The sequence below is a fragment of the Bos indicus x Bos taurus genome, chromosome 2, assembly GCF_003369695.1.
Source record: "Bos indicus x Bos taurus breed Angus x Brahman F1 hybrid chromosome 2, Bos_hybrid_MaternalHap_v2.0, whole genome shotgun sequence".
In the NCBI taxonomy this organism is placed as follows: Eukaryota; Metazoa; Chordata; class Mammalia; order Artiodactyla; family Bovidae; genus Bos; species Bos indicus x Bos taurus.
The window spans coordinates 86,761,255-86,771,528 of NC_040077.1; the positions used below are offsets into that span (position 1 = coordinate 86,761,255).

Sequence of the window (10,274 nt, forward strand, 5' to 3'; positions counted from 1 at the left end):
ATTGCTTGTAGACTTTTGGATCGCAGCCATTCTGACTGGCGTGAAATGGTACCTCATAGTGGTTTTGATTTGCATTTCTCTGATAATGAATGATGTTGAGCATCTTTTCATGTGTTTGTTAGCCATCTGTATGTCTTCTTTGGAGAAATGTCTATTTAGTTCTTTGGCCCATTTTTTGATTGGGTCATTTATTTTTCTGGAGTTGAGCTGTAGGAGTTGCTTGTATATTTTTGAGATTTGTTGTTTGTCAGTTGCTTCATTTGCTATTATTTTCTCCCATTCTGAAGGCTGTCTTTTCACCTTGCTAATAGTTTCCTTTGTTGTGCAGAAGCTTTTAAGTTTAATTAGGTCCCATTTGTTTATTTTTGCTTTTATTTCCAATATTCTGGGAGGTGGGTCATAGAGGATCCTGCTGTGATGTATGTTGGAGAGTGTTTTGCCTAAAAATATGGAACGCTTCACGAATTTGCGTGTCATCCTTGCACAGGGGCCATGCTAATCTTCTCTGTATCGTTCCAATTTTAGTATATGTGCTGCTGAAGTGAGCACCCAGAATTATATTTTGAAAATCATTTCTAACAGAAAATTTGAAAGAATAGCAGAAAATCTCGTTTCATCTAGTTTCAGGCATGGAGGCATCAACTGCTAGATTTTTTCCTTGATTGTTCTATCTCTTCTTTTTCTTCATCGCTGTGAGTGCACGCTCAGTTTTGTCCAACTCTTTGTGATTCCATGGACTGCAGCCCGCCAGGCTCCACTGTCCATGAAATTTTCCAGACAAGAATACTGGAGTGGGTTGCCGTTTCCTTCTCCAGGGGATCTTCCTGACCCAGGGATCGAACCCGCGATCTCTTGTGTCTCCTACATTGGCAAGCTGGTCCTTTACCAGCTGAGCCACCAGGGAAGCCCATTTCATCCCTAAGTAACTGTATTATCATCACTATTTCCAATAAATTTAAGTGATACAATAATACTGTCCTATTTACAGTCCAATTTAAATTTTTTCCAATTGTCCACAAAATGTTTTCTGTAGTTTTTTTTTTTTTTTTTTTTAATTTTTATTCTGCACCAAGAGTCATGTTTGCATTTGGCTCTTTTGTCTCCTAGCATTCATCATCTTTTCCCTTGCCTCTTTTTGTCTTCCTAGCATTGCCATTTTTGAAGTTCCCAGGCCAGTTGTCTTAAAGAATTCCTTTTGATTTATATTCGTGTTAAGCATTTTTGACAAAAATAATTACATGGGTGGTATTGTATCTTCCCATTGCCTCAGATCTGAAGGCCATGGTGCCATTTTGTGCCATGACTGATAGTTCAGTTCAGTTCAGTTCAGTCACTCAGTCGTGTCTGACTCTTTGCGACCCCATGAGCCACAGCACGCCAGGCCTCCCTGTCCATCACCAACTCCTGGAGTTTACACAAACTCATGTCCATGGAGTTGGTGATGCTGTCCAACCATCTTATCCTCTGTAGTCCCCTTCTCCTCCTGCCCTCAATCTTTCCCAGCATCAGGGTCTTTTCAAATGAGTCAGCTCTTCGCATCAGGTGGCCAAACTATTGGAGTTTCAGCTTCAACATCAGTCCTTCCAATGAACACCCAGGACTGATCTCCTTTAGAATGGACTGGTTGGATCTCCTTGCAGCCCAAGTGACTCGCAAGAGTCTTCTCCAACACCACACTTCGAAAGCATCAATCCTTTGGCACTCAGCTTTCTTTATAGTCCAACTCTCACATCCATACATGACTACTGGAAAAACCAAAGCCTTGACTAGATGGACCTTTGTTGACAAAGTAATGTCTCTGCTTTTTAATATGCTATCTAGGTTGGTTATAACTTTCCTTCCAAGGAGTAAGTGTTTTTTAATTTCATGGCTGCAATCACCATCTGCAGTGATTTTGGAGCCCACCAAAATAAAGTCAGCCACTGTTTCCACTGTTTCTCCATCTATTTTCCATGAAGTGATGGGACCAGATGCCATGATCTTCGTTTTCTGAATGTTGAGCTTTAAGCCAACTTTTTCACTCTCCTCTTTCACTTTCATCAAGAGGCTCTTTAGTTCCTCCTCATTCTCTGCCATAAGGGTGGTGTCATCTGCATATATGAGGTTATTGATATTTCTCCCGGCAATCTTGATTCCAGCTTGTTCTTCTTCCAGCCCAGCGTTTCTCATGATGTACTCTGCATATAAATTGGATTAGGTTGTTGTATCCAGTTGAGGTTCTCCAGAGAAACAGAACCAATAGGAGATATGTATAGATACAGATACAGATCAGATCAGATCAGATTAGTCGCTCAGTCATGTCCGACTCTTTGCGACCCCATGAATCGCAGCACACCAGGCCTCCCTGTCCATCACCAACTCCCGGAGTTCACTCAGACACATGTCCATCGAGTCAGTGATGCCATCCAGCCATCTCATCCTCTGTCGTCCCCTTCTCCTCTTGCCCTCAATCCCTCCCTGCATCAGAGTCTTTTCCAATGAGTCAACTCTTCGCATGAGGTGGCCAAAGTACTGGAGTTTCAGCTTTAGCATCATTCCTTCCAAAGAAATCCCAGGGCTGATCTCCTTCAGAATGGACTGGTTGGATCTCCTTGCAGTCCAAGGGACTCTCAAGAGTCTTCTCTAACACCACAGTTCAAAAGCATCAATTCTTTGGCGCTCAGCCTTCTTCACAGTCCAACTCTCACATCTATCCATCTGAAATTGGGTAAAGCAGTTATAGAGGCTGAAAGATCCCAAGACATGCTATCAGCGAGCTGAGACCCAGGACAGCCAAAGGTGGTGTTCCAATCTGAGTCTGAAAGCCTGAGAACCAGGAAAGCCAGTGAAATAAGTTTCAGTTTGGAGGTGAGCAGGCTTGAGGTCCAAGATGAACTGGTTTACTAAATCAAGTCCCAAGGCAAGAAAAGACCGATGTACCAGCTTAGCAGTTGGGCAGGTGGAGTTGCTTCTACTTAGGGAGGGTCAGCCCTTTTGTTCCAGTCAGGCCTTCATTGGATGAGGGCCAGCCACACTGGGGAGAGCACTCTGCTTTGGTAGTCAGTCTACCAATTCAGAGATTCATCTCATCCTCAAACACCCTAACAGACACACCCAGAATAAGGTGTGACTAAATATTTGAGCATCCCAAAGCTCAGTCAAGTTGACACAGAGGGTCAGCTATCACACCAGTGTCCCCCAGGCTCTCCATGTATGGTTCTTCCCCAGTGGAGATGAATGAACCCTCCATGTGGTCACAGCCTGTGCCTGTGAATATCCTGCTCCCAATGTTTTACCCAGCAGAGTTCTAGATTTTTAAAGTGCAGAAAGGTCCTGCAAAGTGCTTGAAATAATTGAAAAGATGGCAAGAACCTCCTTCAATGTCAAAAACTTCCTACAGAGTTAGGGTTCAAGGTGAAGGGCCAGACTAAAGAGCTAAGGTCCAGACCAGAGAAGTGCATGGATCTGATAGAGAGTGACTGTCTAGGGCCAGGCAGGGGCAGGTGAGAGGCTGGCTTGACTGACAGCAGGTACTTATATATAGTCAAGTGTCAGGTAAGCACTGGGGGAACTCCCAGTTTGTTCACCTAAGTCTCCCCACTTTATTATCATTTTAAGCTGCTATGCAGGATTTTTAACCCACCAATGTCACCTATACATTGCTTAGTGGCCTTCCAAATGCTTACATCAACTTAGGCGTTTTATTTATCTCTTTCCCAGCTCATTACCTCACCTCCACCATTACGGCTTCTAACCACCTTATGTTTTATAGCATTTTATTTTAAAAGAGGAATTTCGCACTTTATTTTATCCTCATAATAACTAGGAGGGTCTTCCCTGGTGGCTCAGACGGTAAAGAATCTACTTGCAATGCAGGGGACCCAGGTTCTACCCTTGGGTTGTAAAGATCAGCTGGAGAAGGGGGCATGTAACCCACTCCAGTATTCTTGCCTGGAGAATTCCATGGACAGAGGAGCCTGGAGGGCTACAGTCCATGGTGTCACAAACAGTCAGACACGACTTAGTAACTAAACTATCACCAAGTAAATATTGGAATTCTACGTTAGTTTTAGAGTGAACTAAGAATAGATAAATTTTTATCCTTCAAAAGGCTCTTTGAATGTGGAAAGGTATACAAAACCTCTTTGTGTAGTACTTTACTTACTAATTTTAACTATCCGGATAACAAGCTTTTAGCATTTTAAAAAGTAAACAGTTGTATTAGATATTCATATACTACTTACAAATTAAAAAAAAATTCCCCCAAGATTTGAATAATGTACATGTAACCAAATGGGCTTCCCTGGTGGCTTAGATGGTAAAGAATCTGCCTGCAATGCAAACCTGGGTTCGATCCCTGGGTTGGGAAAATCCTCTAGAGAAGGGAATGGCAACCCACTCCAATATTCTTGCCTGGAGAATTCCATGGATAGAGGAGCCTGGCAGGCTACAGTCCATGAGGTTGAAAAGAGTAGGACATGACTGAGCAACTAAACATACACACACATACATACACGTGTATGTAAATACTCTAAACAATCAGATTAGTTAAACAGATGAGATTCTTTTTAGAAGATAAAAAACCATTAAAATCAGACCAAACACAAATAAGGTTGAGTGCTAACCATTTTTCTGCCCTTACGACTCACTGACCTAGTCTCTTAGCATCACTATAAACATGTGCTCCTTATCGTACTTTTATAATTATGTGTGGGTTATCTAACAGTGTTAGCTCCTAGGAAATGAGGAAGTCATTCTGCTTTGTGAGCCCTTTTCTTCAGATCATCTTTCTGTTGTATTAGTTTGTAGGATGCTATTGAAACTTCCTTCTGTTTGGTTATTTTGTGTGACCGTCAAATTGTAAATAGTGAATCCCCAGGAGGCTGATCAGCCCTTCGTGTTCTGAATAGGGTTCCTTCTATTTCTGTATTAGCTCAGTTCACTTTCAGCTATTTTTTCCTCTCTTCTTTCCTACTTATTCAGATATACACATATGCGCACACACATATACATGCACACTAGTATATTTATAAACTAAAGTAGTAACAAAATATGTGTATGTGTATATATACATATATACACTGGTTATACATATACATCCCTTAATGAAATAATGACAAACATAAATCTTCTTTCATCCATCTGTTGTATCAAAACTTCCTTTTTGTACATTTTAACCTGATCTTCTGACTCTGATTTTGATCATGAAATTTTATAGATCAAATCATTGCAATTAACCATAATACCAAAAGCAATTTTATTATCTAATTATAATTTAATAGCTAAGAATTACTACCATTATTTAAGACTTGAAGTATTCTAATTTTTTGACAAGAACCTCTTATGTGGGATCCTTCGATTATATGTCACTGTTCCCACGATTCCTGGCATGCCCCTGGTTTTCTGATACTCACAGGATGATCCTGACCCATCCTAAGTGTTTTCCCTTAGCCCATCACCTCTAACTTCCCCCTCCTTCCTCCATCTCTTTCAGCCACAGTCACCTACCTACCATGCCAGCTCCTTGGTTACCCCTTGGCCACAGGCAGTCCCACTCTGCTTGCTGCCTGTCCAGCCACCTTCTGAGGCACAGTGGGAAGTAGCTTTGCTTGCAATTTGTGCTGATCTCCACAGTAATGCTTATTGAATCCATGAAAATATGCATTTTTTGGCAAGACTTGTGTTTCCCTTTACAACCAGTTTACAGTATTTTAGCACAGTATTGTTCCTCATTTACAATAGCATAGTGCCTGGGGAAAAATTATGAACACAGACTTGACTTTATGTGTTGGATGGAAGAGGGCTGTTGCAGTGGGGACTCAGTTTTAATAGTGGTCAGATTATTAGTGAATATTTAATGTTAGGATGACTTTTGCTCTCCTAAGAAATATGGCAACTACCAAAATTTTATAATCAATTCTTAGATAACAAAGATGTGTTAAGTAAACCTGGTGGACTTAATTCTAAGACTTCCAACTTAGCCCACTGCTCAAAATATAAATGATTAATCAGCCTGATTGTCCATCTAGAAAGGTTGAGATGCACTTTTTGTCTTTTCTCTGAGAATGGAGATCACCCAGGATGTGAACTTGGAAAGGCTTACAACACTCTCAGGCTTCCTTGTCTACACCTGGGCTTCTCTGCTGGTGCTTACCTTTTACTGGAGAAGATTACTCTGCACCTCTCCATCTCTTGAAGACATGTCCTGCTAAGTAAGAAGAAAGCAGTGCTGGCTATCGAGATCCTTTTGCCTCCTGGTATTGTAACAGGCTTGATGAGAGTCTGGTGCTGTCTAGAGTCCCTAGTGGCTCAGATGGTAAAGAATCTGCCTGCAATGGAGGAGATCTGGGTTCGAACCCTGAGTCAGGAAGATCCCATGGAGGAGGAAATGGAAACCTGCTCCAGTATTCTTGCCTGGAGAATTCCATGGACAGTGGAACCTGATGTGCTACAGTTCATGGGGTTGCAAAGAATTGGACACAACTGAGTGACTAACTCTTTCACCTTCACTGATGAGAATCATGACACAAACATCTTACATTTTTGCCTCATTAAAGGGACATTGGGAGATTGGGTTCCCCTGAGAAGACGCAGTGGAAATAGGCCATTTTAATTAACAAAAGTACTGATGAACAGGCATGTTTGCTATCACCTTTGAAAGTCCCGGTGGCCTTTAGTATAAGGATTCATCCTTTGGTAAGAAGCTTTGGGCTTGGATAATCTGAAGAAAAATGGAGCTGCACTCCAGATTCAGGGTTCCTAGAGAGAGAACACCTTCCCTCCTTGGAGATGATGTGTTTTCCTGTAGCTTATGGTAAATTGGTTCTCTGAGGATGTCTTCTTTGCCAAATATCTCCAAACTTGTCATCTCGTTGGTTTCACCCTAATTGTAACTTACTTAAGATATAAGAAAATGCAATCCTTACATACCATATTCTATAAATTTAACTAATAAAAATGTTTTGGAAGAGCCTTTTGAAGTCCAAGAGAATGGTGGAATAAGTTTTATGAGATTAAAAAAAAACTTTTCTTCTTACAGACAAGAAAGTCCATTTTGCCAAGAATGAATGAATTCAACTAGCCAAGGGATTGGGCTTGACTTGAGATGCCAAACCCACTGTGTTTTGCTGGCCTCCTCCCTGGGCCAAGCGTGTTTTCTAGGGCTGAAAGTTAGTGCTAGAATCTAATGTTTCAGACAAACATGTTAGTACTTATAATTATTTTAGTGTGCCAGTTGTTCTTAATATAAGAAGTTTGGCTTCTTTTTTGAACCAATTTGATTCTACAGGCAAGGAAGAGAGAGAGATTATTGATGTTACAAGTCATCCTTTTATTAGGGTTTGTTACAGTTATGTGGAAAATTTTGTATTTCCTCTTTGGTATTTCCTTATATATTCTTACTTTCTTCCTTTATATGAATTTAAGATAATTTAAGTGTTTTTTTCATGATTAGGTTCAGAAACATTTTCTAAGAATAGTTCCTAAAAAGAAAATTATGGTAAACAATCAATGTTGACAGCCATAAAAAATTCATGGAAACTTTGAAGAAAACATCATGCTATTTTATATCAGGGCTCATCATTTCCAAATAAATTTTTCTAAAAGATGACTATAAAATAAAAACAATAGCAAATTCCTCTACCATGTTAAGACAAATTGATTTCAAAACCAAAAGCATTTCACCAGTCACTTCTTTTCTCCGCTTGTTGGCACTTCATTCTCTATCAATACAAGCTTCTCCGGTTTTCTCTGTTTTTTCCCTGTCTGACCCTGCTCTCTCTGGACTGCTACCATTCTTTCTATTTCAGTCTTGTTTATTACTGTTGCTGTTGCTGTCATTATTGTCATCATCATACTCATTTTGTTTTTACCACTTCCCAGGCTCTACATCAGCGATCCCCAACATTTTTGGCAATAGGGAGCAGTTTTATGGAAGATAATTTTTCCAGGGGATGGTTTCAGGATGATTCATTTATTATGCCACTGCTAATGTGACAAGAGACAGAGCTCAGGTAGTAACGTGAGCAGTGGAGAGCAGCTGTAATTACAGATGAAGCTTCACTCCCTTGCCCACCACTCACCTCCTGCTCTGTGGCCCAGTTCCTAACAGGCCACGGATGGATACCAGTCTATGGGTCTGGGAATTGGAGACCCCTGCACTATATTATTCTGGACCTTCATTTTAAAGTTCAGACCCAATGGCTCTGTTGTTCTTCCACCCACCCCCTCCATCAATCCACAACATCCTGCCTCCTTTTGCCCTGTCCTCTTTCACATCCCCTCATTCCCCATCTCCTTTTAGCCTACATACTTCTCAAAGCCCAGTCTTAGCCAGACAATCACCAAATAACTAGTTGCAGGCTTCCTGACCGCTCCTCAAAGAAAGATGTGACATCCTGCCTTTGACTTCAGACAGGGCTGTGTACAGGCACCTCCCCACACCCCACACCCTCCCTCCCCGTGAGTAGTCAGGATGTAGCTTGCACTTGGAATCCCATGCATTAAACCCACTTCTATCTTGTAATCACTCAGGGAGGACCAACTGTGTGCAGGACAAGAGGAGGAGTAGGTGCCTTATAGGCAAAGATGAATGAAAAGGGACTGGTCTTTGTGATAGGGTACAATGGAGGCAAGCCCCCAGAAGAAACAGTGATGAATGCTGCTGCAAGAGATTGTCAGGAACAGGGAGTGATATTTGTGGCGGGTTCACCCTGGATAGACAAGCAATGCTGAGCAGACAAGGGGAGAAGATCATTCCAAGAAGAAGTAGCCATTTATGCAAAGGTATTGAATGGTCAACAGCAAGATATATATGTATGTAACACATATGCATGCATATATATGTGTGTGTTTTGCAAATCAATGTATGCATTATATTTATTATATACGCATTGTATATAACACACATATACATGCATGCATATGTGTAAAATGCATATGTATACCTGTGAGTATGTGTGTGTTCATGTGTATTAGCTGGGGTTCTTCAAAGAAACAAAACCAATAGGTTGAGTATATATAAAAAGAGAGATTTGTTTTAAGGAATTGGGACAGGTTATATCTGTTTGGCTCCCCTGAATGCCTTGCCTGACGCAAGCTCTAGCACTCAGGAGGTGATGGTCACACAGTATGGTGGCTTTAGAATCAAGTGCTTGGTCAAATCTCCTTCCTTCACCTCATTTTTGAATGGCCTTGAGTAATTGTTTAAGATCTTTGTGATTTAGCTTCCTTTTGCCTAAAGTAGGAGTCATAATAGTACTTATGTTTTTGAGGCACCCATGAAAATGAGGCTTGGAAAGCCTCTGGAAGAGTGCCTGGAACATAGGAAGTGTTCAGCAAATTTTAGTTCATTATTTGGTACTCAAAAATACTCATTGAATTAATGAATGGATGCTAAGCCCGAATCTGTTTCCCACTACCTTTACCTATAGCCATTCAAAATCAACCTACAAGCTAAATTCTCCCAACTTTGCTCTGACTCATAAAGTCTGTATATATATATAATATATACACACATATATATATAATTTGTATATTATGTATTACTCATATATGTATAGACATATACATTAGTGTATTAGTCAGGGATATATATATGTATATATAACATATATGAAAGATATATATATATAGAAGGTATATATTTGTATATTTTTTTTATACAAATGTATATGTAAAAGAGAATGATTTAAGGAATTGGCTCATGGGATTATGGGGGTGGCAAATTTGAAATCTACAGGGCAGGCTGGCAGTCTGGAAAATCAGGCAAGTGTTGCTGTTGCAGTCTTGAGTCTGAATTCTGCATTGCAATAAGCAAGGTTCTATGTTGTAGTGTTAAGGAGAATTGTTTCTCCCTAGGGAAACCTTAGTCTTTGCTTTGAAGACCTTCGACTGATTCGACAAGGCCCATCTACATTATGGAGGCACTGTGTTACTCAAAGTTTACTAATTTAAATGTAAATCACATCTAAAAAGTACCTTCACAATAACATCTAGGCTGGTGTTTGACCAAACAGCTGAGCACCATAGCCTAGGCAAGCTGACATATAAAATTTACCATCACAGACTGCTTGCTCTACTTTCTGTGCTCCCCTGCAAAAGGGGGAGTTCTGATGTGTCACAAAATTGAAGGAGTTTACATATTTGTGTTTGGCTTTTATTACATACTTGGCCAAACTAAGATTTTTATGTATTTATTTTTTAGTTCTATATAGCTTACAATGTACTTTAATGCACATTGTGTTATTTGATCTTCTCAACCATCTTGAGAGATATGGATGCTCTGTTAACCCACT

The 10,274-nt window shown here is 40.4% G+C and overlaps 1 non-coding gene across 1 annotated transcript; it reads right to left on the reverse strand.

The window, feature by feature from the left end:
- Nucleotides 1-442: 442 nt before the first annotated feature.
- On the reverse strand, nucleotides 443-549 carry LOC113881911. Its single transcript, XR_003508212.1, has one exon. It is a non-coding gene; the product is annotated as a U6 spliceosomal RNA (small nuclear RNA).
- Between the last annotated feature and the right edge of the window lie 9,725 nt (nucleotides 550-10,274).